At 49.3% G+C, this 26,802-nt stretch overlaps 31 non-coding genes and 4 pseudogenes across 31 annotated transcripts; 17 read left to right on the top strand and 18 right to left on the bottom strand.

Moving 5' to 3' along the window:
* Positions 1-1,428: 1,428 nt before the first annotated feature.
* On the bottom strand, positions 1,429-1,607 carry LOC135015421 (U1 spliceosomal RNA; annotated as a pseudogene).
* Positions 1,608-5,379: 3,772 nt separating this feature from the next.
* On the top strand, positions 5,380-5,543 carry LOC135015015 (U1 spliceosomal RNA). The gene has a single exon (XR_010213365.1). It is a non-coding gene; the product is annotated as a U1 spliceosomal RNA (small nuclear RNA).
* Positions 5,544-5,695: 152 nt separating this feature from the next.
* On the top strand, positions 5,696-5,859 carry LOC135015310 (U1 spliceosomal RNA). Its single transcript, XR_010213626.1, has one exon. It is a non-coding gene; the product is annotated as a U1 spliceosomal RNA (small nuclear RNA).
* A 669-nt stretch (positions 5,860-6,528) lies between these two features.
* LOC135015074 (U1 spliceosomal RNA) lies at positions 6,529-6,692 on the top strand. Its single transcript, XR_010213423.1, has one exon. It is a non-coding gene; the product is annotated as a U1 spliceosomal RNA (small nuclear RNA).
* Positions 6,693-6,844: 152 nt separating this feature from the next.
* LOC135015401 (U1 spliceosomal RNA) lies at positions 6,845-7,008 on the top strand. The gene has a single exon (XR_010213670.1). It is a non-coding gene; the product is annotated as a U1 spliceosomal RNA (small nuclear RNA).
* A 2,375-nt stretch (positions 7,009-9,383) lies between these two features.
* Positions 9,384-9,547, top strand: LOC135015318 (U1 spliceosomal RNA). Its single transcript, XR_010213627.1, has one exon. It is a non-coding gene; the product is annotated as a U1 spliceosomal RNA (small nuclear RNA).
* A 152-nt stretch (positions 9,548-9,699) lies between these two features.
* On the top strand, positions 9,700-9,835 carry LOC135015326 (U1 spliceosomal RNA; annotated as a pseudogene).
* Positions 9,836-10,533: 698 nt separating this feature from the next.
* LOC135015106 (U1 spliceosomal RNA) lies at positions 10,534-10,697 on the top strand. Its single transcript, XR_010213455.1, has one exon. It is a non-coding gene; the product is annotated as a U1 spliceosomal RNA (small nuclear RNA).
* Positions 10,698-10,849: 152 nt separating this feature from the next.
* LOC135015185 (U1 spliceosomal RNA) lies at positions 10,850-11,012 on the top strand. The gene has a single exon (XR_010213533.1). It is a non-coding gene; the product is annotated as a U1 spliceosomal RNA (small nuclear RNA).
* A 674-nt stretch (positions 11,013-11,686) lies between these two features.
* Positions 11,687-11,850, top strand: LOC135015307 (U1 spliceosomal RNA). Its single transcript, XR_010213624.1, has one exon. It is a non-coding gene; the product is annotated as a U1 spliceosomal RNA (small nuclear RNA).
* A 152-nt stretch (positions 11,851-12,002) lies between these two features.
* LOC135015360 (U1 spliceosomal RNA) lies at positions 12,003-12,138 on the top strand (annotated as a pseudogene).
* A 701-nt stretch (positions 12,139-12,839) lies between these two features.
* LOC135015130 (U1 spliceosomal RNA) lies at positions 12,840-13,003 on the top strand. The gene has a single exon (XR_010213480.1). It is a non-coding gene; the product is annotated as a U1 spliceosomal RNA (small nuclear RNA).
* A 152-nt stretch (positions 13,004-13,155) lies between these two features.
* Positions 13,156-13,318, top strand: LOC135015253 (U1 spliceosomal RNA). Its single transcript, XR_010213587.1, has one exon. It is a non-coding gene; the product is annotated as a U1 spliceosomal RNA (small nuclear RNA).
* Positions 13,319-13,992: 674 nt separating this feature from the next.
* On the top strand, positions 13,993-14,156 carry LOC135015087 (U1 spliceosomal RNA). The gene has a single exon (XR_010213437.1). It is a non-coding gene; the product is annotated as a U1 spliceosomal RNA (small nuclear RNA).
* A 152-nt stretch (positions 14,157-14,308) lies between these two features.
* On the top strand, positions 14,309-14,471 carry LOC135015214 (U1 spliceosomal RNA). Its single transcript, XR_010213560.1, has one exon. It is a non-coding gene; the product is annotated as a U1 spliceosomal RNA (small nuclear RNA).
* A 674-nt stretch (positions 14,472-15,145) lies between these two features.
* LOC135014926 (U1 spliceosomal RNA) lies at positions 15,146-15,309 on the top strand. The gene has a single exon (XR_010213274.1). It is a non-coding gene; the product is annotated as a U1 spliceosomal RNA (small nuclear RNA).
* A 152-nt stretch (positions 15,310-15,461) lies between these two features.
* On the top strand, positions 15,462-15,624 carry LOC135015273 (U1 spliceosomal RNA). The gene has a single exon (XR_010213607.1). It is a non-coding gene; the product is annotated as a U1 spliceosomal RNA (small nuclear RNA).
* Positions 15,625-16,452: 828 nt separating this feature from the next.
* Positions 16,453-16,615, bottom strand: LOC135015181 (U1 spliceosomal RNA). Its single transcript, XR_010213529.1, has one exon. It is a non-coding gene; the product is annotated as a U1 spliceosomal RNA (small nuclear RNA).
* A 468-nt stretch (positions 16,616-17,083) lies between these two features.
* LOC135015139 (U1 spliceosomal RNA) lies at positions 17,084-17,246 on the top strand. The gene has a single exon (XR_010213488.1). It is a non-coding gene; the product is annotated as a U1 spliceosomal RNA (small nuclear RNA).
* Positions 17,247-18,074: 828 nt separating this feature from the next.
* Positions 18,075-18,237, bottom strand: LOC135015188 (U1 spliceosomal RNA). The gene has a single exon (XR_010213535.1). It is a non-coding gene; the product is annotated as a U1 spliceosomal RNA (small nuclear RNA).
* Positions 18,238-18,389: 152 nt separating this feature from the next.
* LOC135015086 (U1 spliceosomal RNA) lies at positions 18,390-18,553 on the bottom strand. Its single transcript, XR_010213436.1, has one exon. It is a non-coding gene; the product is annotated as a U1 spliceosomal RNA (small nuclear RNA).
* A 674-nt stretch (positions 18,554-19,227) lies between these two features.
* On the bottom strand, positions 19,228-19,390 carry LOC135015252 (U1 spliceosomal RNA). The gene has a single exon (XR_010213586.1). It is a non-coding gene; the product is annotated as a U1 spliceosomal RNA (small nuclear RNA).
* Positions 19,391-19,542: 152 nt separating this feature from the next.
* On the bottom strand, positions 19,543-19,706 carry LOC135015129 (U1 spliceosomal RNA). The gene has a single exon (XR_010213479.1). It is a non-coding gene; the product is annotated as a U1 spliceosomal RNA (small nuclear RNA).
* Positions 19,707-20,391: 685 nt separating this feature from the next.
* Positions 20,392-20,554, bottom strand: LOC135015428 (U1 spliceosomal RNA). The gene has a single exon (XR_010213684.1). It is a non-coding gene; the product is annotated as a U1 spliceosomal RNA (small nuclear RNA).
* Positions 20,555-20,706: 152 nt separating this feature from the next.
* Positions 20,707-20,870, bottom strand: LOC135015469 (U1 spliceosomal RNA). Its single transcript, XR_010213724.1, has one exon. It is a non-coding gene; the product is annotated as a U1 spliceosomal RNA (small nuclear RNA).
* Positions 20,871-21,544: 674 nt separating this feature from the next.
* Positions 21,545-21,707, bottom strand: LOC135015180 (U1 spliceosomal RNA). Its single transcript, XR_010213528.1, has one exon. It is a non-coding gene; the product is annotated as a U1 spliceosomal RNA (small nuclear RNA).
* Positions 21,708-21,859: 152 nt separating this feature from the next.
* LOC135015094 (U1 spliceosomal RNA) lies at positions 21,860-22,023 on the bottom strand. The gene has a single exon (XR_010213444.1). It is a non-coding gene; the product is annotated as a U1 spliceosomal RNA (small nuclear RNA).
* Positions 22,024-22,694: 671 nt separating this feature from the next.
* Positions 22,695-22,857, bottom strand: LOC135015203 (U1 spliceosomal RNA). Its single transcript, XR_010213550.1, has one exon. It is a non-coding gene; the product is annotated as a U1 spliceosomal RNA (small nuclear RNA).
* A 152-nt stretch (positions 22,858-23,009) lies between these two features.
* On the bottom strand, positions 23,010-23,173 carry LOC135015103 (U1 spliceosomal RNA). The gene has a single exon (XR_010213452.1). It is a non-coding gene; the product is annotated as a U1 spliceosomal RNA (small nuclear RNA).
* Positions 23,174-23,847: 674 nt separating this feature from the next.
* On the bottom strand, positions 23,848-24,010 carry LOC135015179 (U1 spliceosomal RNA). Its single transcript, XR_010213527.1, has one exon. It is a non-coding gene; the product is annotated as a U1 spliceosomal RNA (small nuclear RNA).
* Positions 24,011-24,162: 152 nt separating this feature from the next.
* LOC135015093 (U1 spliceosomal RNA) lies at positions 24,163-24,326 on the bottom strand. Its single transcript, XR_010213443.1, has one exon. It is a non-coding gene; the product is annotated as a U1 spliceosomal RNA (small nuclear RNA).
* A 698-nt stretch (positions 24,327-25,024) lies between these two features.
* LOC135015325 (U1 spliceosomal RNA) lies at positions 25,025-25,160 on the bottom strand (annotated as a pseudogene).
* A 152-nt stretch (positions 25,161-25,312) lies between these two features.
* On the bottom strand, positions 25,313-25,476 carry LOC135015128 (U1 spliceosomal RNA). Its single transcript, XR_010213478.1, has one exon. It is a non-coding gene; the product is annotated as a U1 spliceosomal RNA (small nuclear RNA).
* Positions 25,477-26,150: 674 nt separating this feature from the next.
* LOC135015156 (U1 spliceosomal RNA) lies at positions 26,151-26,313 on the bottom strand. Its single transcript, XR_010213505.1, has one exon. It is a non-coding gene; the product is annotated as a U1 spliceosomal RNA (small nuclear RNA).
* Positions 26,314-26,465: 152 nt separating this feature from the next.
* LOC135015022 (U1 spliceosomal RNA) lies at positions 26,466-26,629 on the bottom strand. Its single transcript, XR_010213372.1, has one exon. It is a non-coding gene; the product is annotated as a U1 spliceosomal RNA (small nuclear RNA).
* Positions 26,630-26,802: the final 173 nt, after the last annotated feature.

Here is a 26,802-nt window from a genome sequence, read left to right as displayed (position 1 = left end):
AAGAAATATGCTGGCAGAAAAATCCAATTGAGTGATTAAACAGCTCTTCATTTTCTGGCTTTATTTTTATACTAACAAATTTGTTCTCTGAAAAGTGTCCACAAAGCCAAGTCTCTGATTAACACCTTTGTAGGGATGGTTTTTCACCTATTACTAAATTAAACTTGCTTCATTGGAAAGGCAGCAAGATGCATCTTCATTTCAATGTCTACTGAAATAATACAGGTTGACACCAGGAAACATTAACGCCACTGCATCCTTGCTGCTTTCGCATGTGGAAGTCTGTTTAATGTGAAAACAAGGTGATATCTAATTAGCACACAGGTAAGGAATTAAGAAAATCTTTATTTAAGGGTGAAGATGTTTCTCACAAAATCGTTGCCCCAATGCATCATTGAAATTCAAGCTGGAAAGATGATTTTAATATATCACTTGTACATTTTGTATTGCTCTTCTGGTGACAATGTAGTTTGTTTTTGTCAATTACCATTTTAATAATCGGGTAAAGAAAATTAATTGGATTTTTGAAAGAAAACAATACTGTCAATATACTATTAAAACAAATTAAAATGGTAAAAGTTATTGTACTTTAAGTAAAAATAAAAGAGCAAAAATATCAATCCCAGTTTTGGATTACTTTAATTAACAAAAAAAAATGCATATAGCAGAGGATAGTTTCAATCTGCCTACCTCTGGGTTATGGACCCAGCATGCTTCCATTACAGTACTCTGCTGCACATGTAAGTGCAAAAGATCCTGAAGCACTCACTCATCATGGGAAAGTACCAATGTGTTTCTTCATTGGTTGATGGAAGAAACATCTTACAAAAACTCTCCACATTATTGACTTTTTAAAATGTTTCTAGGAATCGTTCTAGATGAATGCTTATTAGCCTTTGTCAGTATGTACTTTTGCAAAGTGTCGCTGTGGCGCAATCAGTTAGTGTGTAAGGCTATTAACCAAAAGGTTGGTGGTTCAATCCCACCCAGGGACTTAATTGACCTTGTTATCAGATTTTGGTGATCTTTAAGTAGACAAGTCAAAATTTCAAACCCCCTGTTATGGTGTAGGGTACCTGGCCTTCTCTGATGTAATCAGAGTTAGATTTGATTCAGTGATTTTATAAAAACAGCTAGGAAGCACAATTTAGCAGTGGGTTGCAGAGAAAAAGAAATATGCTGGCAGAAAAATCCAATTGAGTGATTAAACAGCTCTTCATTTTCTGGCTTTATTTTTATGCTAACAAATTTGTGCTCTGAAAAGTGTCCACAAAGCCAAGTATCTGATTAACACCTTTGTAGGGATGGTTTTTCACCTATTATTAAATTAAACTTGCTTCATTGGGAAGGCAGCAAGTGATGTCATCCAAGCAGTGGGTCAAAGTTGGCTTCAAACCTCGTCTGCTTATGAAAAGAGAAAAGGGGTATGCAGGGCATGGCGGCCTTTTGCGGTGCTTGGATGACCCCTAGTTCGCATTAAATAATGCAGTCGAGTTTCCCACATTTGGGGAAATCACAGGGGTCAGCATACCCAGAATGCAATGAATGAACCGCACCCTGGGAGAACAGTCTTCATGACCATGGTATCTCCTATGCAAAATAAGTATGATTTGGGATAGGGCTGGGGAGGGCCGCTGCTCAGGCACATCTCTGTCAAGTAAAGGAGATTCAACTGAGGCAGCACAAGGGAACTCTCATCCGGGGACAACAACTGCAGGGAGAACACATATTTTCAGATGAACATGGGAGGGCAGAAGGCTGCCTAATACTGAAGCACCCCCAAACAACAAACCAAATGCAACAACTAGTGCAAGCATTCCTGGGGGAAGGCCAGCAGCAGATGGATTTGCATATGGCGATGTCATCCAAGCAGTGGGTCAAAGTTGGCTTCAACCCTCGTCTGCATATGAAAAGAGAAAAGGGGCGTGCAGGGCATGGCGGCCTTTTGCGGCACTTGGATGACCCCTAGTTCGCATTAAACACCTCCACCCTCCGTCGGTGTGGGGCTCATGTTGGCTATGCCCCAGCCCCTGAAGGATTCAAGCTGATTTCTTGCAGCAGCTGGGCACTGTAACAGCTCCAGAGCTGCTCTGTAAGGCAAGTAAAAGGGTGTGGGCCCTGCAGCACTACCTGTAGTTCGCATTGTGCGAGACCCCTAGTTCGCATTAAACACCCCCACCCTCCTTCGGTGTGGGGCTCATGTTGGCCATGCCCCAGCCCCTGAAGCATTCACGCTGATTTCTTGCAGCAGCTGGGCACTGTAACAGCTCAAGAGCTGCTCTGTAAGGCAAGTAAAAGGGTGTGGGCCCTGCAGCACTACCTGTAGTTTGCATTGTGCATTGGAAGGCACAAAGTAAGCAGACGGGAGGAGAAGTCAGGATAGTGCACAAGGGTATAGACGGGAGGGGCTCAAGAAAAAAGAAGTGGAAACAGACAGCAAACTAGGCTTCCAATGCACAATGCAAACTACAGGTAGTGCTGCAGGGCCCACACCCTTTTACTTGCCTTATAGAGCAGCTCTGGAGCTGTTTAATCACTCAATTGGATTTTTCTGCCAGCATAATTTTTCTCTTACGTCCTAGAGGATGCTGGGGACTCCGTAAGGACCATGGGGGATAGACGGGCTCCGCAGGAGACATGGGCACTTTAAGAAAGACTTTAGATCTGGGTGTGCACTGGCTCCTCCCTCTATGCCCCTCCTCCAGACCTCAGTTTACTACTGTGCCCAGAGGAGACTGGGTGCTTTTCAGGGAGCTCTCCTGAGTTTCCTGACAGAAAGTATATTTGTTAGATTTTTTTATTTTCAGGGAGCCTGCTGGCAACAGACTCCCTGCATCGAGGGGCGGAGGGGAGAGATGCACACCTACTTCTGTGAGTTGATAGGCTCTGCTTCTTAGGCTACTGTACAGCATTAGCTCCAGAGGGATCGGTACGCAGGTCTCACCCTCGCCGTCCGTCCCAGAGCCGCGCCGCCGTCCCCCTCGCAGAGCCGGAAGATAGAAGCCGGGTGAGTATGAGAAGAAAAGAAGACTTCAGAGGCGGCGGAAGACTTCATGATCTTCACTGAGGTAACGCACAGCAGTAAAGCTGTGCTCCATTGCTCCAATACACCTCACACACGGCAGTCAGTGTAAGGGTGAAGGGCGCAGGGGGGACGCCCTGGGCAGCAATATAGACCTCTCTTTGGCAAAATAAATATATATGCAGCTAGGCACTGTATATATATATAAGAGCCCCCGCCATTTTTTTACTATATTTGAGCGGGACAGAAGCCCGTCGCTGAGGGGGTGGGGCTTCTCCCTCAGCACTCACCAGCGCCATTTTCTCCACAGCACCGCTGAGGGGAAGCTCCACGGACTCTCCCCTGCTTATACCACGGTAGAAAGAGGGTCTTAAAGAAGAGGGGGGCACATAATTAGGCGCATATATATATGGAAATACAGCGCTACTGGGTAAACATAAAATTATTGTGTTTTTTTCCTGGGTCATATAGCGCTGGGGTGTGTGCTGGCATACTCTCTCTCTCTGTCTCTCCAAAGGGCATTGTTGGGGAACTGTCCTCAGATAAGAGGATTCCCTGAGTGTATGGTGTGTCGGTACACGTGTGTCGACATGTCTGAGGTAGAAGGCTCTCCTAGAGAGGAGCAGGAGCAAATTAATGTGGTGTCTCCATCGACAACGCCGACACCTGACTGGATGGATATGTGGAATGTTTTAAGTGCTAATGTAAACTTATTACACAAGAGATTAGACAAAGCTGAAGCTAGGGAACAGTCAGGGAGTCAACCCATGCCTGTCCCTATGTCGCAGGGACCTTCGGGGTCTCAATAGCGCCCACTATCCCAAATAGTTGACACAGATACCGACACAGATTCTGACTCCAGTGTCGACTACGATGATGCAAAGTTACAGCCAAAATTGGCTAAATGTATTCGATATATGATTATTGCAATAAAAGATGTTTTGCACATCACAGAGTCCCCTGTCCCTGACACGAGGGTACACATGTATAAGGGAAAGAAACCTGAGATAACCTTTCCCCCCTCACATGAGTTGAACGAATTATGTGAAAAAGCTTGGGAATCTCCAGACAAAAAGCTGCAGATTCCCAAAAGGATTCTTATGGCGTATCCTTTCCCGCCAATGGACAGGATACGGTGGGAATCCTCCCCTAGGGTGGATAAAGCATTGACACGCTTATCCAAAAAGGTAGCGCTGCCATCCCAGGATACGGCTACCATCAGGGACCCTGCTGACCGCAAGCAGGAGGTTACCCTAAATTCCATTTACACACATTCTGGTACCTTACTCAGACCGGCAATTGCGTCGGCCGGGGTTGTAGCGCGGTGGCAGCATGGACAGATACCTTATCAGCAGAGATTGAGACCCTAGATAAGGATGCTATGTTATTGACAATAGGGCATATAAAAGATGCTGTCCTATATATGAGAGATGCTCAAAGTGACATTAGTCTACTGGGTTCTAGAATAAACGCTATGTCGATTTCTGCTAGACGAGTCCTATGGACCCGGCAATGGACAGGTGATGCCGACTCAAAAAGGCATATGGAGGTTTTACCTTACAGGGGTGAGGAATTGTTTGGGGAAGGTCTCTCGGACCTAGTCTCCACAGCTACAGCTGGTAAATCAAATTTTTTGCCTTATATTCCCTCACAGCCTAAGAAAGCACCACATTATCAAATGCAGTCCTTTCGATCACAGAGAAACAAGAAAGTACGAGGTGCGTCCTTTTTTTGCCAGAGGTAAGGGCAGAGGGAAGAAGCTGCACAACACAGCTAGTTCCCAGGAACAGAAGTCCTCCCCGGCCTCTACAAAATCCACCGCATGACGCTGGGGCTCCGCTAAAGGAGTCCGCCCAGTTGGGGGCACGTCTTCGAGTTTTCAGCCACATCTGGGTTCATTCGCAGGAGGATCCCTAGGCAATAGAAATTGTTTCTCAGGGTTACAAGCTGAAATTCGAAGAGGTGCCTCCTCGCCGGTTTTTCAAATCGGCCCTACCATCTTCTCCCCAGGAAAGGGAGATAGTGTTAAATGCAATTCACAAATTGTATCTTCAACATATGCAGATGAGGGTTCCAGCCAACTTTGGCCCACTGCTTGGATGACATCACCGTATGCAAATCCGTCTTCTGCAGACCTTCTCCCAGGAATGCTTGTACTAGTTGTTGCATTTGGTTTGTTGTTTGGGCGTGCTTCAGTATTAGACAGCCTTCTGCCCTCCCATGTTCATCTGAAAATATGTGTTCTCCCGGCAGTTGTTGTCCCCAGATGAGAGTTCCCTTGTGCTGCCTCAGTTGAATCTCCTTTACTTGACAGAGATGTGCCTGAGCAGCGGCCCTCCCCAGCCCTATCTCAAATCATACTTATTTTGCATAGGAGATACCATGGTCATAAAGATTGTTCTCCCAGGGTGAGGTTCATTCATTGCATTCTGGGTATGCTGACCCCTGTGATTTCCCCAAATGTGGGAAACTCAACTGCATTATTTGTGGTAGTGGGGGACTGTGTTTGTGTTTTCCTCTGGTCAGCTCTGGTAAAAGTCAGATTTCTTTGTCTCAGATCTTCCTCTAGCCTTGTTCTTTTTTCGAGAGTTTCCTTGTGCTGCCTCAGTTGGATCTCCTTCACTTGACAGGGGGGTGCCCGAGCAGCGACCCTCCCCATCTCTAGCCCAACTCCTACTTACCTGCCAGGTGAGATACTATGATCAGGAAGGTGCTTCTCCCAGGGCAAGGCTCACCCATTGCACTCTGGGTGTGCTGCTCCTACGATTTCCCCAAATGTGGGACACTTGACTGCATAATTTGTGTTTCCTCTAGTCGGCTACTCGTATAATTCAGATCTCTTTGTCTCAGGTCTCTCTCCAGCCTAGTTTGCTGTCTGTTTCCACTTCTCTTTTCTTGAGCCGCTGCCTTCTATGCCCTTGTGCACTCTCCTGACTTCTCCTGTCTGCTTACTTTGTGCCTTCCAACGCACAATGCAAACTACAGGTAGTGCTGCAGGGCCCACACCCTTTTACTTGCCTTTCAGAGCAGCTCTGGAGCTGTTACAGTGCCCAGCTGCTGCAAGAAATCAGCTTGAATGCTTCAGGGGCTGGGGCATAGCCAACATGAGCCCCACACCGACGGAGGGTGGAGGTGTTTAATGCGAACTAAGGGTCATCCAAGCGCCGCAAAAGGCCGCCATGCCCTGCATACCCCTTTTCTCTTTTCATATGCAGATGAGGGTTCCAGCCAACTTTGGCCCACTGCTTGGATGACATCACGTATGCAAATCCGTCTTCTGCAGACCTTCCCCCAGGAATGCTTGTACTAGTTGTTGCATTTGGTTTGTTGTTTGGGGTGCTTCAGTATTAGGCAGCCTTCAGCTCTCCCATGTTCATCTGAAAATATGTGTTCTCCCTGCAGTTGTTGTCCCCAGATGAGAGTTCCCTTGTGCTGCCTCAGTTGAATCTCCTTTACTTGACAGAGATGTGCCTGAGCAGCGGCCCTCCCCAGCCCTATCCCAAATCATACTTATTTTGCATAGGAGATACCATGGTCATGAAGATTGTTCTCCCAGGGTGAGGTTCATTCATTGCATTCTGGGTATGCTGACCCCTGTGATTTCCCCAAATGTGGGAAACTCAACTGCATTATTTGTGGTAGTGGGGGACTGTGTTTGTGCTTTCCTCTGGTCAGCTCTGGTAAAAGTCAGATTTCTTTGTCTCAGATCTTCCTCTAGCCTTGTTCTTTTTTTGAGAGTTTCCTTGTGCTGCCTCAGTTGGATCTCCTTCACTTGACAGGGGGGTGCCCGAGCAGCGACCCTCCCCAGCTCAAGCCCAACTCCTACTTACCTGCCAAGTGAGATACTATGATCAGGAAGGTGCTTCTACCAGGGCAAGGCTCACCCATTGCACTCTGGGTGTGCTGCTCCTACGATTTCCCCAAATGTGGGACACTTGACTGCATAATTTGTGTTTCCTCTGGTCGGCTACTCGTATAATTCAGATCTCTTTGTCTCAGGTCTCTCTCCAGCCTAGTTTGCTGTCTGTTTCCACTTCTCTTTTCTTGAGCCCCTGCCTTCTATGCCCTTGTGCACTCTCCTGACTTCTCCTGTCTGCTTACTTTGTGCCTTCCAACGCACAATGCAAACTACAGGTAGTGCTGCAGGGCCAACACCCTTTTACTTGCCTTACAGAGCAGCTCTGGAGCTGTTACAGTGCCCAGCTGCTGCAAGAAATCAGCTTGAATGCTTCAGGGGCTGGGGCATAGCCAACATGAGCACCACAATGCAGCACAAGACAATGAGCAGTGATACTGAGCACTGATGAGGATACTACTGAGAACTGACACTGAGCAGGAGAGACACACTACTAGTATTACTGAGCAGCAATAAGTAACCACTGATACTGGGCACTGATATTGAGATTTCCACTGAGAGAACATAGCCACGTCCTCTCCGCTCTCTCTTCAATGCACAAGTAAAAATGGCGGCAACGCGCAGCTCTTTATATGGAATCCGAATCTCGCGAGAATCCGACAGCGGGATGATGACATTTTCCCTTGTTCAGGTTTTCCGAGTCAGGCGGGAACAACCGAGCCTGCCACGGACCAGTGTAAACCACGTGGAGTTCGTCGGGAATTCGGTTCTCGGAGAACCGAACCCGCTCCTCTATATATACTATATTATTATGTTACTGTAGTATACAGAACACCACAATGCAATGAGCAGTGATAGTGAGCACTGATGAGGATACTAGAACTGACACTGAGCAGCAAGATGCAGCACTGGACTATTAGTAATGTACTGTAGTATGCTGAGCACCACAATGCAGCACAAGACAATGAGCAGTGATACTGAGCACTGATGAGGATACTACTGAGAACTGACACTGAGCAGGAGAGACACACTACTAGTATTACTGAGCAGCAATAAGTAACCACTGATACTGAGCACTGATATTGAGATTTCCACTGAGAGAACATAGCCACGTCCTCTCCGCTCTCTCTTCAATGCACGAGTAAAAATGGCAGCAACGCGCAGCTCTTTATATGGAATCCGAATCTCGCAAGAATCCGACAGCGGGATGATGACATTTTCCCTTGTTCAGGTTTTCCGAGTCACGCGGGAACAACCGAGCCTGCCTCGGACCAGTGTAAACCACGTGGAGTTCGTGGGGAATTCGGTTCTCGGAGAACCGAACCCGCTCCTCTCTACCTTATACCCATCAATTTTTTTATTTTCAATCTAAGCCCCTGCAGTTTTCTGTAAGCATCTGCTTCGCTATGATGATCAACAAGTCACAAGGGCAAACACTCAGGGCTTGAGGCGTAGATCTTAGGACCAGCTGATACAAGCATGGCAGAGGTGTCACTATCACTGGTGACACCCAGAAAGGTGGCGAGGGAGATTGTAATGCAGTGCGCGCAGATAAACAGCGCAATGGTAAAAAGGAGGCATGGTTTCATAGGTAGGGGCGTGGCCTGGTGGCCTGAATCTACATTTTGTTGCTCCGGGTGTCCCGGGGGTTGGGGGCTGCACCCGGGGACTAGTGTGTGAGCTGTGCTGGCTCCTGCACAGTGACAGGGCATGGCCACCCAGCATGACGCCTCCCTTCTTGACCATGCTGTAATTGCAGTCGCACTGCAGTTCAGCGTGATCATAAAAAATGGTGTAGGCTCCTGCTGGTGCAGGCTGTAGAGAAAAGCTGCTGTGACCACGCCCCCTGTGTCTCCTCCGTTGCAGACCCCATTTTGAAGCCTTGCCCCCGGACTAAGAGAAAAGTATGCCCTTGCGCACTATCCTGACTTCTCCTCCCGTCTGCTTAATTTGTGCCTTCCAACGCACAATGCGAACAACAGGTGGTGCTGCAGGGCCCACACCCTTTTACTTGCCTTACAGAACAGCTCTGGAGCTGTTACAGTGCCCAGCTGCTGCAAGAAATCAGCTTGAATGCTTCAGGGGATGGGGCATGGCCAACATGAGCCCCACACCAAAGGAGGGTGGGGGTGTTTAATGCGAACTAGGGGTCATCCAAGCACTGCAAAAGGCCGCCATGCCCTGCATGCCCCTTTTCTCTTTTCATATGCAGATGAGGGTTCCAGTCAACTTTGGCCCACTGCTTGGATAACATCACCGTATGCAAATCCGTCTGCTGCAGACCTTCCCCCAGGAGTGCTTGTACTAGTTGTTGCATATGGTTTGATATTTGATGGTGCTTCAGTATTAGGCAGCCTTCCGCCCTCCCATGTTCATCTGAAAAGATGTGGTCTCCCTGCAGTTGTTGTCCCCAGATGAGAGTTCCCTTGTGCTGCCTCAGTTGAATCTCCTTTACTTGACAGAGATGTGCCTGAGCAGCGGCCCTCACCAGCCCTATCCCAAATCATACTTATTTTGCATAGGAGATACCATGGTCATGAAGATTGTTCTCCCAGGGTGAGGTTCATTCATTGCATTCTGGGTATGCTGACCCCTGTGATTTTCCCAAATGTGGGAAACTCGACTGCATTATTTGTGGTAGTGGGGGACTGTGTTTGTGCTTTCCTCTGGTCAGCTCTGGTAAAAGTCAGATTTCTTTGTCTCAGATCTTCCTCTAGCCTTGTTCTTCTTTCGAGAGTTCCCTGGTGCTGCCTCAGTTGGATCTCCTTCACTTCACAGGGGGGAACCCGAGCAGCGACCCTCCCCAGCTCTAGCCCAACTCCTACTTACCTGCCAGGTGAGATACTATGATCATGAAGGTGCTTCTCCCAGGGCAAGGCTCAACCATTGCACTCTGGGTGTGCTGCTCCTGCGATTTCCCCAAATGTGGGAAACTTGACTGCATAATTTGTGTTTCCCCTCGTCGGCTCTCGTATAATTCAGATCTCTTTGTCTCAGGTCTCTCTCCAGCCTAGTTTGCTGTCTGTTTCCACTTCTCTTTTCTTGAGCCGCTCCCTTCTATGCCCTTGCGCACTATCCTGACTTCTCCCGTCTGCTTACTTCGTGCCTTCCAACGCACAATGCGAACTACAGGTAGTGCTGCAGGGCCCACACCCTTTTACTTGCCTTACAGAGTAGCTCTGGAGCAGTTACAGTGCCCAGCTGCTGCAAGAAATCAGCTTGAATGCTTCAGGGGCTGGGGCATAGCCAACATGAGCCCCACACCGAAGGAGGGTGGAGGTGTGTAATGCGAACTAGGGGTCATCCAAGCGCTGCAAAAGGCCGCCATGCCCTGCACGCCCCTTTTCTCTTTTCATATGCAGACGAGGGTTGAAGCCAACTTTGACCCACTGCTTGGATGACATCACCATATGCAAATCCATCTGCTGCAGGCCTTCCCCCAGGAATGCTTGCACTAGTTGTTGCATTTGGTTTGTTGTTTGGGGGTGCTTCAGCATTAGGCAGCCTTCTGCCCTCACATGTTCATCTGAAAATATGTGTTCTCCCTGCAGTTGTTGTCCCCAGATGAGAGTTCCCTTGTGCTGCCTCAGTTGAATCTCCTTTACTTGACAGAGATGTGCCTGAGCAGCGGCCCTCCCCAGCCCTATCCCAAATCATACTTATTTTGCATAGGCGATACCATGGTCATGAAGATTTTTCTCCCAGGGTGAGGTTCATGCATTGCATTCTGGGTATGCTGACCCCTGTGATTTCCCCAAATGTGGGAAACTCGACTGCATTATTTGTGGTAGTGGGGGACTGTGTTTGTGCTTTCCTCTGGTCAGCTCTGGTAAAAGTCAGATTTCTTTGTCTCAGATTTTCCTCTAGCCTTGTTCTTCTTTCGAGAGTTCCATTGTGCTGCCTCAGTTGGATCTCCTTCACTTCACAGGGGGGTACCCGAGCAGCGACCCTCCCCAGCTCTAGCCCAACTCCTACTTACCTGCCAGGTGAGATACTATGATCATGAAGGTGCTTCTCCCAGGGCAAGGCTCACCCATTGCACTCTGGGTGTGCTGCCCCTGCGATTTCCCCAAATGTGGGAAACTTGACTGCATAATTTGTGTTTCCCCTGGTCGGCTCTCGTATAATTCAGATCTATTTGTCTCAGGTCTCTCTCCAGCCTAGTTTGCTGTCTGTTTCCACTTCTCTTTTCTTCAGTCGCTCCCTTCTATACCCTTGTGCACTATCCTGACTTCTCCTCCCGTCTGCTTACTTTGTGCCTTCCAATGCACAATGCAAACTACAGGTAGTGCTGCAGGGCCCACACCCTTTTACTTGCCTTACAGAGCAGCTCTGGAGCTGTTACAGTGCCCAGCTGCTGCAAGAAATCAGCTTGAATGCTTCAGGGGATGGGGCATGGCCAACATGAGCCCCACACCAAAGGAGGGGGGAGGTGTTTAATGCGAACTAGGGGTCATCCAAGCACTGCAAAAGGCCGCCATGCCCTGCATGCCCCTTTTCTTTTTTCATATGCAGATGAGGGTTCCAGTCAACTTTGGCCCACTGCTTGGATAACATCACCGTATGCAAATCCGTCTGCTGCAGACCTTCCCCCAGGAGTGCTTGTACTAGTTGTTGCATATGGTTTGATATTTGATGGTGCTTCAGTATTAGGCAGCCTTCCGCCCTCCCATGTTCATCTGAAAAGATGTGGTCTCCCTGCAGTTGTTGTCCCCAGATGAGAGTTCACTTGTGCTGCCTCAGTTGAATCTCCTTTACTTGACAGAGATGTGCCTGAGCAGCTGCCCTCACCAGCCCTATCCCAAATCATACTTATTTTGCATAGGAGATACCATGGTCATGAAGATTGTTCTCCCAGGGTGAGGTTCATTCATTGCATTCTGGGTATGCTGACCCCTGTGATTTTCCCAAATGTGGGAAACTCGACTGCATTATTTGTGGTAGTGGGGGACTGTGTTTGTGCTTTCCTCTGGTCAGCTCTGGTAAAAGTCAGATTTCTTTGTCTCAGATCTTCCTCTAGCCTTGTTCTTCTTTCGAGAGTTCCCTGGTGCTGCCTCAGTTGGATCTCCTTCACTTCACAGGGGGGAACCCGAGCAGCGACCCTCCCCAGCTCTAGCCCAACTCCTACTTACCTGCCAGGTGAGATACTATGATCATGAAGGTGCTTCTCCCAGGGCAAGGTTCAACCATTGCACTCTGGGTGTGCTGCTCCTGCGATTTCCCCAAATGTGGGAAACTTGACTGCATAATTTGTGTTTCCCCTCGTCGGCTCTCGTATAATTCAGATCTCTTTGTCTCAGGTCTCTCTCCAGCCTAGTTTGCTGTCTGTTTCCACTTCTCTTTTCTTCAGCCGCTCCCTTCTATACCCTTGTGCACTATCCTGACTTCTCCTCCCGTCTGCTTACTTTGTGCCTTCCAATGCACAATGCACACAACAGGTAGTGCTGCAGGGCCCACACCCTTTTACTTGCCTTACAGAGCAGCTCTGGAGCTGTTACAGTGCCCAGCTGCTGCAAGAAATCAGCTTGAATGCTTCAGGGGCTGGGGCATAGCCAACATGAGCCCCACACCAAAGGAGTGTTGAGGTGTTTAATGCAAACTAGGGGTCAGCCAAGCGCCGCAAAAGGCCACCATGCCCTGCACGCCCCTTTTCTCTTTTCATATGCAGACGAGGGTTGAAGCCAACTTTGACCCACTGCTTGGATGACATCACCATATGCAAATCCATCTGCGGCAGGCCTTCCCCCAGGAATGCTTGCACTAGTTGTTGCATTTGGTTTGTTGTTTGGGGGTGCTTCAGTATTAGGCAGCCTTCTGCCCTCCCATGTTCATCTGAAAATATATGTTCTCCCTGCAGTTGTTGTCCCAAGATGAGAGTTCCCTTGTGCTGCCTCAGTTGAATCTCCTTTACTTGACAGAGATGTGCATGAGCAGCGGCCCTCCCCAGCCCTATTCCAAATCATACTTATTTTGCATAGGAGATACCATGGTCATGAAGATTTTTCTCCCAGGGTGAGGTTCATTCATTGCATTTTGGGTATGCTGACCCCTGTGATTTCCCCAAATGTGGGAAACTTGACTGCATTATTTGTGGTAGTGGGAGACTGTGTTTGTGCTTTCCTCTGGTCAGCTCTAGTAAAAGTCAGATTTCTTTGTCTCAGATTTTCCTTTAGCCTTGTTCTTCTTTCGAGAGTTCCCTTGTGCTGCCTCAGTTGGATCTCCTTCACTTTACAGGGGGGTACCCGAGCAGCGACCCTCCCCAGCTCTAGCCCAACTCCTACTTACCTGCCAGGTGAGATACTATGATCATGAAGGTGCTTCTCCCAGGGCAAGGCTCACCCATTGTACTCTGGGTGTGCTGCTCCTGCGATTTCCCCAAATGTGGGAAACTTGACTGCATAATTTGTGTTTCCCCTGGTCGGCTCTCGTATAATTCAGATCTCTTTGTCTCAGGTCTCTCTCCAGCCTAGTTTGCTGTCTGTTTCCACTTCTCTTTTCTTCAGCCGCTCCCTTCTATACCCTTGTGCACTATCCTGACTTCTCCTCCCGTCTGCTTACTTTGTGCCTTCCAATGCACAATGCAAACTACAGGTAGTGCTGCAGGGCCCACACCCTTTTACTTGCCTTACAGAGCAGCTCTGGAGCTGTTACAGTGCCCAGCTGCTGCAAGAAATCAGCTTGAATGCTTCAGGGGCTGGGGCATAGCCAACATGAGCCCCACACCGAAGGAGGGTGGAGGTGTTTAATGCAAACTAGGGGTCAGACAAGCGCCGCAAAAGGCCACCATGCCCTGCACGCCCCTTTTCTGTTTTCATATGCAGACGAGGGTTGAAGCCAACTTTGACCCACTGCTTGGATGACATCACCATATGCAAATCCGTCTTCTGCAGAACTTACCCCAGGAATGCTTGCACTAGTTGTTGCATTTGGTTTGTTGTTTGGGGGTGCTTCAGTATTAGGCAGCCTTCTGCCCTCCCATGTTCATCTGAAAATATGTGTTCTCCCTGCAGTTGTTGTCCCCAGATGAGAGTTCCCTTGTGCTGCCTCAGTTGAATCTCCTTAACTTGACAGAGATGTGCCTGAGCAGCGGCCCTCCCCAGCTCTATCCCAAATCATACTTATTTTGCATAGGAGATACCATGGTCATGAAGATTATTCTCCCAGGGTGAGGTTCATTCATTGCATTCTGGGTATGCTGACCCCTGTGATTTCCCCAAATGTGGGAAACTCGACTGCTTTATTTGTGGTAGTGGGGGACTGTGTTTGTGTTTTCCTCTGGTCAGCTCTGGTAAAAGTCAGATTTCTTTGTCTCAGATTTTCCTCTAGCCTTGTTCTTCTTTCGAGAGTTCCCTTGTGCTGCCTCAGTTGGATCTCCTTCAGTTTACAGGGGGGTACCCGAGCAGCGATCCTCCCCAGCTCTAGCCCAACTCCTACTTACCTGCCAGGTGAGATACTATGATCATGAAGGTGCTTCTCCCAGGGCAAGGCTCACCCATTGCACTCTGGGTGTGCTGCTCCTGCGATTTCCCCAAATGTGGGAAACTTGACTGCATAATTTGTGTTTCCCCTGGTCGGCTCTCGTATAATTCAGATCTCTTTGTCTCAGGTCTCTCTCCAGCCTAGTTTGCTGTCTGTTTCCACTTCTCTTTTCTTGAGCCGCTCCCTTCTATGCCCTTGCGCACTATCCTGACTTCTCCTCCTGTCTGCTTACTTTGTGCCTTCCAACGCACAATGCGAACTACAGGTAGTGCTGCAGGGCCCACACCCTTTTACTTGCCTTACAGAGCAGCTCTGGAGCTGTTACAGTGCCCAGCTGCTGCAAGAAATCAGCTTGAATGCTTCAGGGGCTGGGGCATAGCCAACATGAGCCCCACACCAAAGGAGGGTGGAGGTGTTTAATGCAAACTAGGGGTCAGCCAAGTGCCGCAAAAGGCCACCATGCCCTGCACGCCCCTTTTCTCTTTTCATATGCAGACGAGGGTTGAAGCCAACTTTGACCCACTGCTTGGATGACATCACCATATGCAAATCCATCTGCGGCAGGCCTTCCCCCAGGAATGCTTGCACTAGTTGTTGCATTTGGTTTGTTGTTTGGGGGTGCTTCAGTATTAGGCAGCCTTCTGCCCTCCCATGTTCATCTGAAAATATATGTTCTCCCTGCAGTTGTTGTCCCCTGATGAGAGTTCCCTTGTGCTGCCTCAGTTGAATCTCCTTTACTTGACAGAGATGTGCATGAGCAGCGGCCCTCCCCAGCCCTATTCCAAATCATACTTATTTTGCATAGGAGATACCATGGTCATGAAGATTTTTCTCCCAGGGTGAGGTTCATTCATTGCATTTTGGGTATGCTGACCCCTGTGATTTCCCCAAATGTGGGAAACTCAACTGCATTATTTGTGGTAGTGGGGGACTGTGTTTGTGCTTTCCTCTGGTCAGCTCTAGTAAAAGTCAGATTTCTTTGACTCAGATTTTCCTCTAGCCTTGTTCTTCTTTCGAGAGTTCCCTTGTGCTGCCTTAGTTGGATCTCCTTCACTTTACAGGGGGGTACCCGAGCAGCGACCCTCCCCAGCTCTAGCCCAACTCCTACTTACCTGCCAGGTGAGATACTATGATCATTAAGGTGCTTCTCCCAGGGCAAGGCTCACCCATTGTACTCTGGGTGTGCTGCTCCTGCGATTTCCCCAAATGTGGGAAACTTGACTGCATAATTTGTGTTTCCCCTGGTCGGCTCTCGTATAATTCAGATCTCTTTGTCTCAGGTCTCTCTCCAGCCTAGTTTGCTGTCTGTTTCCACTTCTCTTTTCTTCAGCCGCTCCCTTCTATACCCTTGTGCACTATCCTGACTTCTCCTCCCGTCTGCTTACTTTGTGCCTTCCAATGCACAATGCAAACTACAGGTAGTGCTGCAGGGCCCACACCCTTTTACTTGCCTTACAGAGCAGCTCTGGAGCTGTTACAGTGCCCAGCTCCTGCAAGAAATCAGCTTGAATGCTTCAGGGGCTGGGGCATAGCCAACATCAGCCCCACACCGAAGGAGGGTGGAGGTGTTTAATGCAAACTAGGGGTCAGTCAAGCGCCGCAAAAGGCCACCATGCCCTGCACGCCCCTTTTCTGTTTTCATATGCAGACGAGGGTCGAAGCCAACTTTGACCCACTGCTTGGATGACATCACCATATGCAAATCCATCTGCGGCAGGCCTTCCCCCAGGAATGCTTGCACTAGTTGTTGCATTTGGTTTGTTGTTTGGGGGTGCTTCAGTATTAGGCAGCCTTCTGCTGCACCCTGCTTTGGTGTGGGGCTCATGTTGGCCATGCCCCATCCCCTGAAGCTTTCAAGCAGATTTCTTGCAGCAGCTGGGCACTGTAACAGCTCAAGAGCTGCTCTGTAAGGCAAGTAAAAGGGTGTGGGCCCTGCAGCACTACCTGTAGTTTGCATTGTGCATTGGAAGGCACAAAGTAAGCAGACGGGAGGAGAAGTCAGGATAGTGCACAAGGGTATAGAAGGGAGCGGCTGAAGAAAAGAGAAGTGGAAACAGACAGCAAACTAGGCTGGAGAGAGATCTGAGACAAAGAGATCTGAATTATACGAGAGCCGACCAGGGGAAACACAAATTATGCAGTCAAGTTTCCCACATTTGGGGAAATCGCAGGGGCAGCACACCCAGAGTGCAATGGGTGAGCCTTGCCCTGGGAGAAGCACCTTCATGATCATAGTATCTCACCTGGCAGGTAAGTAGGAGTTGGGCTAGAGCTGGGGAGGGTCGCTGCTCGGGCACCCCCCTGTTAAGTGAAGGAGATCCAACTGAGGCAGCACAAGGGAACTCTCAAAAGAAGAACAAGGCTAGAGGAAGATCTGAAACAAAGAAATCTGACTTTTACCAGAGCTGACCAGAAGAAAACACAAACACAGTCCCCCACTACCACAAATAAAGCAGTCGAGGTGAGGTTCATTCATTGCATTTTGGGTATGCTGACCCCTGTGATTTCCCCAAATGTGGGAAACTCGACTGCTTTATTTGTGGTAGTGGGGGACTGTGTTTGTGTTTTCTTCTGGTCAGCTCTGGTAAAAGTCAGATTTCTTTGTTTCAGATCTTCCTCTAGCCTTGTTCTTCTTTTGAGAGTTCCCTTGTGCTGCCTCAGTTGGATCTCCTTCACTTAACAGGGGGGTGCCCGAGCAGCGACCCTCCCCAGCTCTAGCCCAACTCCTACTTACCTGGCAGGTGAGATACTATGATCATGAAGGTGCTTCTCCCAGGGCAAGGCTCACCCATTGCACTCTGGGTGTGCTGCCCCTGCGATTTCCCCAAATGTGGGAAACTTGACTGCATAATTTGTGTTTCCCCTGGTCGGCTCTCGTATAATTCAGATCTCTTTGTCTCAGATCTCTCTCCAGCCTAGTTTGCTGTCTGTTTCCACTTCTCTTTTCTTCAGCCGCTCCCTTCTATACCCTTGTGCACTATCCTGACTTCTCCTCCCGTCTGCTTACTTTGTGCCTTCCAATGCACAATGCAAACTACAGGTAGTGCTGCCGGGCCCACACCCTTTTACTTGCCTTACAGAGCAGCTCTGGAGCTGTTACAGTGCCCAGCTGCTGCAAGAAATCTGCTTGAATGCTTCAGGGGATGGGACATGGCCAACATGAGCCCCACACCAAAGGAGGGTGGAGCAGAAGGCTGACTAATACTGAAGCACCCCCAAACAACAAACCAAATGCAACAACTAGTGCAAGCATTCCTGGGGGAAGGCCTGCCGCAGATGGATTTGCATATGGTGATGTCATCCAAGCAGTGGGTCAAAGTTGGCTTCAACCCTCGTCTGCATATGAAAACAGAAAAGGGGCGTGCAGGGCATGGTGGCCTTTTGCGGCGCTTGACCGACCCCTAGTTTGCATTAAACACCTCCACCCTCCTTCGGTGTGGGGCTCATGTTGGCTATGCCCCAGCCCCTGAAGCATTCAAGCTGATTTCTTGCAGCAGCTGGGCACTGTAACAGCTCCAGAGCTGCTCTGTAAGGCAAGTAAAAGGGTGTGGGCCCTGCAGCACTACCTGTAGTTTGCATTGTGCATTGGAAGGCACAAAGTAAGCAGACGGGAGGAGAAGTCAGGATAGTGCACAAGGGTATAGAAGGGAGCGGCTGAAGAAAAGAGAAGTGGAAACAGACAGCAAACTAGGTTGGAGAGAGACCTGAGACAAAGAGATCTGAATTATACGAGAGCCTACCAGGGGAAACACAAATTATGCAGTCAAGTTTCCCACATTTGGGGAAATCGCAGGGGCAGCACACCCAGAGTGCAATGGGTGAGCCTTGCCCTGGGAGAAGCACCTTCATGATCATAGTATCTCACCTGGCAGGTAAGTAGGAGTTGGGCTAGAGCTGGGGAGGGTCTCTGCTTGGGCACCCCCCTGTCAAGTGAAGGAGATCCAACTGAGGCAGCACAAGGGAACTCTCGAAAGAAGAACAAGGCTAGAGGAAGATCTGAAACAAAGAAATCTGACTTTTACCAGAGCTGACCAGAGGAAAACACAAACACAGTCCCCCACTACCACAAATAAAGCAGTCGAGTTTCCCACATTTGGGGAAATCACAGGGGTCAGCATACCCAGAATGCAATGAATGAACCTCACCCTGGGAGAATAATCTTCATGACCATGGTATCTCCTATGCAAAATAAGTATGATTTGGGATAGAGCTGGGGAGGGCCGCTGCTCAGGCACATCTCTGTCAAGTTAAGGAGATTCAACTGAGGCAGCACAAGGGAACTCTCATCTGGGGACAACAACTGCAGGGAGAACACATATTATCAGATGAACATGGGAGGGCAGAAGGCTGCCTAATACTGAAGCACCCCCAAACAACAAACCAAATGCAACAACTAGTGCAAGCATTCCTGGGGTAAGTTCTGCAGAAGACGGATTTGCATATGGTGATGTCATCCAAGCAGTGGGTCAAAGTTTGCTTCAACCCTCGTCTGCATATGAAAACAGAAAAGGGGCGTGCAGGGCATGGTGGCCTTTTGCGGCGCTTGTCTGACCCCTAGTTTGCATTAAACACCTCCACCCTCCTTCGGTGTGGGGCTCATGTTGGCTATGCCCCAGCCCCTGAAGCATTCAAGCTGATTTCTTGCAGCAGCTGGGCACTGTAACAGCTCCAGAGCTGCTCTGTAAGGCAAGTAAAAGGGTGTGGGCCCTGCAGCACTACCTGTAGTTTGCATTGTGCATTGGAAGGCACAAAGTAAGCAGACGGGAGGAGAAGTCAGGATAGTGCACAAGGGTATAGAAGGGAGCGGCTGAAGAAAAGAGAAGTGGAAACAGACAGCAAACTAGGCTGGAGAGAGACCTGAGACAAAGAGATCTGAATTATACGAGAGCCGACCAGGGGAAACACAAATTATGCAGTCAAGTTTCCCACATTTGGGGAAATCGCAGGAGCAGCACACCCAGAGTACAATGGGTGAGCCTTGCCCTGGGAGAAGCACCTTCATGATCATAGTATCTCACCTGGCAGGTAAGTAGGAGTTGGGCTAGAGCTGGGGAGGGTCGCTGCTCGGGTACCCCCCTGTAAAGTGAAGGAGATCCAACTGAGGCAGCACAAGGGAACTCTCGAAAGAAGAACAAGGCTAAAGGAAAATCTGAGACAAAGAAATCTGACTTTTACCAGAGCTGACCAGAGGAAAGCACAAACACAGTCTCCCACTACCACAAATAATGCAGTCAAGTTTCCCACATTTGGGGAAATCACAGGGGTCAGCATACCCAAAATGCAATGAATGAACCTCACCCTGGGAGAAAAATCTTCATGACCATGGTATCTCCTATGCAAAATAAGTATGATTTGGAATAGGGCTGGGGAGGGCCGCTGCTCATGCACATCTCTGTCAAGTAATGGAGATTCAACTGAGGCAGCACAAGGGAACTCTCATCTTGGGACAACAACTGCAGGGAGAACATATATTTTCAGATGAACATGGGAGGGCAGAAGGCTGCCTAATACTGAAGCACCCCCAAACAACAAACCAAATGCAACAACTAGTGCAAGCATTCCTGGGGGAAGGCCTGCCGCAGATGGATTTGCATATGGTGATGTCATCCAAGCAGTGGGTCAAAGTTGGCTTCAACCCTCGTCTGCATATGAAAAGAGAAAAGGGGCGTGCAGGGCATGGTGGCCTTTTGCGGCGCTTGGCTGACCCCTAGTTTGCATTAAACACCTCCACCCTCCTTTGGTGTGGGGCTCATGTTGGCTATGCCCCAGCCCCTGAAGCATTCAAGCTGATTTCTTGCAGCAGCTGGGCACTGTAACAGCTCCAGAGCTGCTCTGTAAGGCAAGTAAAAGGGTCTGGGCCCTGCAGTACTACCTGTAGATCGCATTGTGCGTTGGAAGGCACAAAGTAAGCAGACAGGAGGAGAAGTCAGGATAGTGCGCAAGGGCATAGAAGGGAGCGGCTCAAGAAAAGAGAAGTGGAAACAGACAGCAAACTAGGCTGGAGAGAGACCTGAGACAAAGAGATCTGAATTATACCAGAGCCGACCAGGGGAAACACAAATTATACAGTCAAGTTTCCCACATTTGGGGAAATCGCAGGAGCAGCACACCCAGGAAATCGCAGGAGCAGCAAGGGTGAGCCTTGCCCTGGGAGAAGCACCTTCATGATCGTAGTATCTCACCTGGCAGGTAAGTAGGAGTTGGGCTAGAGCTGGGGAGGGTCGCTGCTCGGGTACCCCCCTGTAAAGTGAAGGAAATCCAACTAAGGCAGCACAAGGGAACTCTCGAAAGAAGAACAAGGCTAGAGGAAAATCTGAGACAAAGAAATCTGACTTTTACCAGAGCTGACCAGAGGAAAGCACAAACACAGTCCCCCACTACCACAAATAATGCAGTTGAGTTTCCCACATTTGGGGAAATCACAGGGGTCAGCATACCCAAAATGCAATGAATGAACCTCACCCTGGGAGAAAAATCTTCATGACCATGGTATCTCCTATGCAAAATAAGTATGATTTGGAATAGGGATGGGGAGGGCCGCTGCTCATGCACATCTCTGTCAAGTAAAGGAGATTTAACTGAGGCAGCACAAGGGAACTCTCATCTGGGGACAACAACTGCAGGGAGAACACATATTTTCAGATGAACATGGGAGGGCAGAAGGCTGCCTAATACTGAAGCACCCCCAAACAACAAACCAAATGCAACAACTAGTGCAAGCATTCCTGGGGGAAGTTCTGCAGAAGACGGATTTGCATACGGTGATGTCATCCAAGCAGTGGGTCAAAGTTGGCTTCAACCCTCATCTGCATATGAAAAGAGAAAAGGGGCGTGCAGGGCATGGCGGCCTTTTGCGGTGCTTGGATGACCCCTAGTTCGCATTAAACACCTCCACCCTCCTTTGGTGTGGGGCTCATGTTGGCCATGCCCCATCCCCTGAAGCATTCAAGCTGATATCTTGCAGCAGCTGGGCACTGTAACAGCTCCAGAGCTGCTCTGTAAGGCAAGTAAAAGGGTGTGGGCCCTGCAGCACTACCTGTAGTTTGCATTGTGCATTGGAAGGCACAAAGTAAGCAGACGGGAGGAGAAGTCAGGATAGTGCACAAGGGTATAGAAGGGAGCGGCTGAAGAAAAGAGAAGTGGAAACAGACAGCAAACTAGGCTGGAGAGAGACCTGAGACAAAGAGATCTGAATTATACGAGAGCCGACCAGGGGAAACACAAATTATGCAGTCAAGTTTCCCACATTTGGGGAAATCGCAGGGGCAGCACACCCAGAGTGCAATGGGTGAGCCTTGCCCTGGGAGAAGCACCTTCATGATCATAGTATCTCACCTGGCAGGTAAGTAGGAGTTGGGCTAGAGCTGGGGAGGGTCGCTGTTCGGGCACCCCCCTGTCAAGTGAAAGAGATCCAACTGAGGCAGCACAAGGGAACTCTCGAAAGAAGAACAAGGCTAGAGGAAGATCTGAGACAAAGAAATCTGACTTTTTCCAGAGCTGACCAGAGGAAAGCACAAACACAGTCCCCCACTACCACAAATAATGCAGTCGAGTTTCCCACATTTGGGGAAATCACAGGGGTCAGCATACCCAGAATGCAATGAATGAACCTCACCTTGGGAGAACAATCTTCATGACCATGGTATCGCCTATGCAAAATAAGTATAATTTGGGATAGGGCTGGGGAGGGCCGCTGCTCAGGCACATCTCTGTCAAGTAAAGGAGATTCAACTGAGGCAGCACAAGGGAACTCTCATCTGGGGACAACAACTGCAGGGAGAACACATATTTTCAGATGAACATGTGAGGGCAGAAGGCTGCCTAATACTGAAGCACCCCCAAACAACAAACCAAATGCAACAACTAGTGCAAGCATTCCTGGGGGAAGGCCTGCAGCAGATGGATTTGCATATGGTGATGTCATCCAAGCAGTGGGTCAAAGTTGGCTTCAACCCTCATCTGCATATGAAAAGAGAAAAGGGGCGTGCAGGGCATGGCGGCCTTTTGCAGCGCTTGGATGACCCCTAGTTCGCATTACACACCTCCACCCTCCTTCGGTGTGGGGCTCATGTTGGCTATGCCCCAGCCCCTGAAGCATTCAAGCTGATTTCTTGCAGCAGCTGGGCACTGTAACTGCTCCAGAGCTACTCTGTAAGGCAAGTAAAAGGGTGTGGGCCCTGCAGCACTACCTGTAGTTCGCATTGTGCGTTGGAAGGCACGAAGTAAGCAGACAGGAGAAGTCAGGATAGTGCGCAAGGGCATAGAAGGGAGCGGCTCAAGAAAAGAGAAGTGGAAACAGACAGCAAACTAGGCTGGAGAGAGACCTGAGACAAAGAGATCTGAATTATACGAGAGCCGACCAGGGGAAACACAAATTATACAGTCAAGTTTCCCACATTTGGGGAAATCGCAGGAGCAGCACACCCAGAGTGCAATGGGTGAGCCTTGCCCTGGGAGAAGCACCTTCATGATCATAGTATCTCACCTGGCAGGTAAGTAGGAGTTGGGCTAGAGCTGGGGAGGGTCGCTGCTCGGGTACCCCCCTGTAAAGTGAAGGAGATCCAACTAAGGCAGCACAAGGGAACTCTCGAAAGAAGAACAAGGCTAGAGGAAAATCTGAGACAAAGAAATCTGACTTTTACCAGAGCTGACCAGAGGAAAGCACAAACACAGTCCCCCACGACCACAAATAATGCAGTTGAATTTCCCACATTTGGGGAAATCACAGGGGTCAGCATACCCAAAATGCAATGAATGAACCTCACCCTGGGAGAAAAATCTTCATGACCATGGTATCTCCTATGTAAAATAAGTATGATTTGGAATAGGGATGGGGAGGGCCGCTGCTCATGCACATCTCTGTCAAGTAAAGGAGATTTAACTGAGGCAGCACAAGGGAACTCTCATCTGGGGACAACAACTGCAGGGAGAACACATATTTTCAGATGAACATGGGAGGGCAGAAGGCTGCCTAATACTGAAGCACCCCCAAACAACAAACCAAATGCAACAACTAGTGCAAGCATTACTGGGGGAAGTTCTGCAGAAGACGGATTTGCATACGGTGATGTCATCCAAGCAGTGGGTCAAAGTTGGCTTCAACCCTCATCTGCATATGAAAAGAGAAAAGGGGCGTGCAGGGCATGGCGGCCTTTTGCGGTGCTTGGATGACCCCTAGTTCGCATTAAACACCTCCACCCTCCTTTGGTGTGGGGCTCATGTTGGCCATGCCCCATCCCCTGAAGCATTCAAGCTGATTTCTTGCAGCAGCTGGGCACTGTAACAGCTCCAGAGCTGCTCTGTAAGGCAAGTAAAAGGGTGTGGGCCCTGCAGCACTACCTGTAGTTTGCATTGTGCATTGGAAGGCACAAAGTAAGCAGACGGGAGGAGAAGTCAGGATAGTGCACAAGGGTATAGAAGGGAGCGGCTGAAGAAAAGAGAAGTGGAAACAGACAGCAAACTAGGCTGGAGAGAGACCTGAGACAAAGAGATCTGAATTATACGAGAGCCGACCAGGGGAAACACAAATTATGCAGTCAAGTTTCCCACATTTGGGGAAATCGCAGGGGCAGCACACCCAGAGTGCAATGGGTGAGCCTTGCCCTGGGAGAAGCACCTTCATGATCATAGTATCTCACCTGGCAGGTAAGTAGGAGTTGGGCTAGAGCTGGGGAGGGTCGCTGTTCGGGCACCCCCCTGTCAAGTGAAAGAGATCCAACTGAGGCAGCACAAGGGAACTCTCGAAAGAAGAACAAGGCTAGAGGAAGATCTGAGACAAAGAAATCTGACTTTTTCCAGAGCTGACCAGAGGAAAGCACAAACACAGTCCCCCACTACCACAAATAATGCAGTCGAGTTTCCCACATTTGGGGAAATCACAGGGGTCAGCATACCCAGAATGCAATGAATGAACCTCACCTTGGGAGAACAATCTTCATGACCATGGTATCGCCTATGCAAAATAAGTATAATTTGGGATAGGGCTGGGGAGGGCCGCTGCTCAGGCACATCTCTGTCAAGTAAAGGAGATTCAACTGAGGCAGCACAAGGGAACTCTCATCTGGGGACAACAACTGCAGGGAGAACACATATTTTCAGATGAACATGTGAGGGCAGAAGGCTGCCTAATACTGAAGCACCCCCAAACAACAAACCAAATGCAACAACTAGTGCAAGCATTCCTGGGGGAAGGCCTGCAGCAGATGGATTTGCATATGGTGATGTCATCCAAGCAGTGGGTCAAAGTTGGCTTCAACCCTCGTCTGCATATGAAAAGAGAAAAGGGGCGTGCAGGGCATGGCGGCCTTTTGCAGCGCTTGGATGACCCCTAGTTCGCATTACACACCTCCACCCTCCTTCGGTGTGGGGCTCATGTTGGCTATGCCCCAGCCCCTGAAGCATTCAAGCTGATTTCTTGCAGCAGCTGGGCACTGTAACTGCTCCAGAGCTACTCTGTAAGGCAAGTAAAAGGGTGTGGGCCCTGCAGCACTACCTGTAGTTTGCATTGTGCGTTGGAAGGCACGAAGTAAGCAGACGGGAGAAGTCAGGATAGTGCGCAAGGGCATAGAAGGGAGCGGCTCAAGAAAAGAGAAGTGGAAACAGACAGCAAACTAGGCTGGAGAGAGACCTGAGACAAAGAGATCTGAATTATACGAGAGCCGACGAGGGGAAACACAAATTATGCAGTCAAGTTTCCCACATTTGGGGAAATCGCAGGAGCAGCACACCCAGAGTGCAATGGTTGAGCCTTGCCCTGGGAGAAGCACCTTCATGATCATAGTATCTCACCTGGCAGGTAAGTAGGAGTTGGGCTAGAGCTGGGGAGGGTCGCTGCTCGGGTTCCCCCCTGTGAAGTGAAGGAGATCCAACTGAGGCAGCACCAGGGAACTCTCGAAAGAAGAACAAGGCTAGAGGAAGATCTGAGACAAAGAAATCTGACTTTTACCAGAGCTGACCAGAGGAAAGCACAAACACAGTCTCCCACTACCACAAATAATGCAGTCAAGTTTCCCACATTTGGGGAAATCACAGGGGTCAGCATACCCAAAATGCAATGAATGAACCTCACCCTGGGAGAAAAATCTTCATGACCATGGTATCTCCTATGCAAAATAAGTATGATTTGGAATAGGGCTGGGGAGGGCCGCTGCTCATGCACATCTCTGTCAAGTAAAGGAGATTCAACTGAGGCAGCACAAGGGAACTCTCATCTTGGGACAACAACTGCAGGGAGAACATATATTTTCAGATGAACATGGGAGGGCAGAAAACTGCCTAATACTGAAGCACCCCCAAACAACAAACCAAATGCAACAACTAGTGCAAGCATTCCTGGGGGAAGGCCTGCCGCAGATGGATTTGCATATGGTGATGTCATCCAAGCAGTGGGTCAAAGTTGGCTTCAACCCTCGTCTGCATATGAAAAGAGAAAAGGGGCGTGCAGGGCATGGTGGCCTTTTGCGGCGCTTGGCTGACCCCTAGTTTGCATTAAACACCTCCACCCTCCTTTGGTGTGGGGCTCATGTTGGCTATGCCCCAGCCCCTGAAGCATTCAAGCTGATTTCTTGCAGCAGCTGGGCACTGTAACAGCTCCAGAGCTGCTCTGTAAGGCAAGTAAAAGGGTGTGGGCCCTGCAGCACTACCTGTAGTTCGCATTGTGCGTTGGAAGGCACAAAGTAAGCAGACAGGAGGAGAAGTCAGGATAGTGTGCAAGGGCATAGAAGGGAGCGGCTCAAGAAAAGAGAAGTGGAAACAGACAGCAAACTAGGCTGGAGAGAGACCTGAGACAAAGAGATCTGAATTATACGAGAGCCGACCAGGGTAAACACAAATTATACAGTCAAGTTTCCCACATTTGGGGAAATCGCAGGAGCAGCACACCCAGAGTGCAATGGGTGAGCCTTGCCCTGGGAGAAGCACCTTCATGATCATAGTATCTCACCTGGCAGGTAAGTAGGAGTTGGGCTAGAGCTGGGGAGGGTCGCTGCTCGGGTACCCCCCTGTAAAGTGAAGGAGATCCAACTAAGGCAGCACAAGGGAACTCTCGAAAGAAGAACAAGGCTAGAGGAAAATCTGAGACAAAGAAATCTGACTTTTACCAGAGCTGACCAGAGGAAAGCACAAACACAGTCCCCCACTACCACAAATAATGCAGTTGAGTTTCCCACATTTGGGGAAATCACAGGGGTCAGCATACCCAAAATGCAAAGAATGAACCTCACCCTGGGAGAAAAATCTTCATGACCATGGTATCTCCTATGCAAAATAAGTATGATTTGGAATAGGGCTGGGGAGGGCCGCTGCTCATGCACATCTCTGTCAAGTAAAGGAGATTTAACTGAGGCAGCACAAGGGAACTCTCATCTGGGGACAACAACTGCAGGGAGAACACATATTTTCAGATGAACATGGGAGGGCAGAAGGCTGCCTAATACTGAAGCACCCC

This window comes from Pseudophryne corroboree, unplaced genomic scaffold (assembly GCF_028390025.1).
Source record: "Pseudophryne corroboree isolate aPseCor3 unplaced genomic scaffold, aPseCor3.hap2 scaffold_294, whole genome shotgun sequence".
Lineage (NCBI taxonomy): Eukaryota > Metazoa > Chordata > Amphibia > Anura > Myobatrachidae > Pseudophryne > Pseudophryne corroboree.
This window is presented reverse-complemented; position numbering and strand designations above follow the sequence as displayed.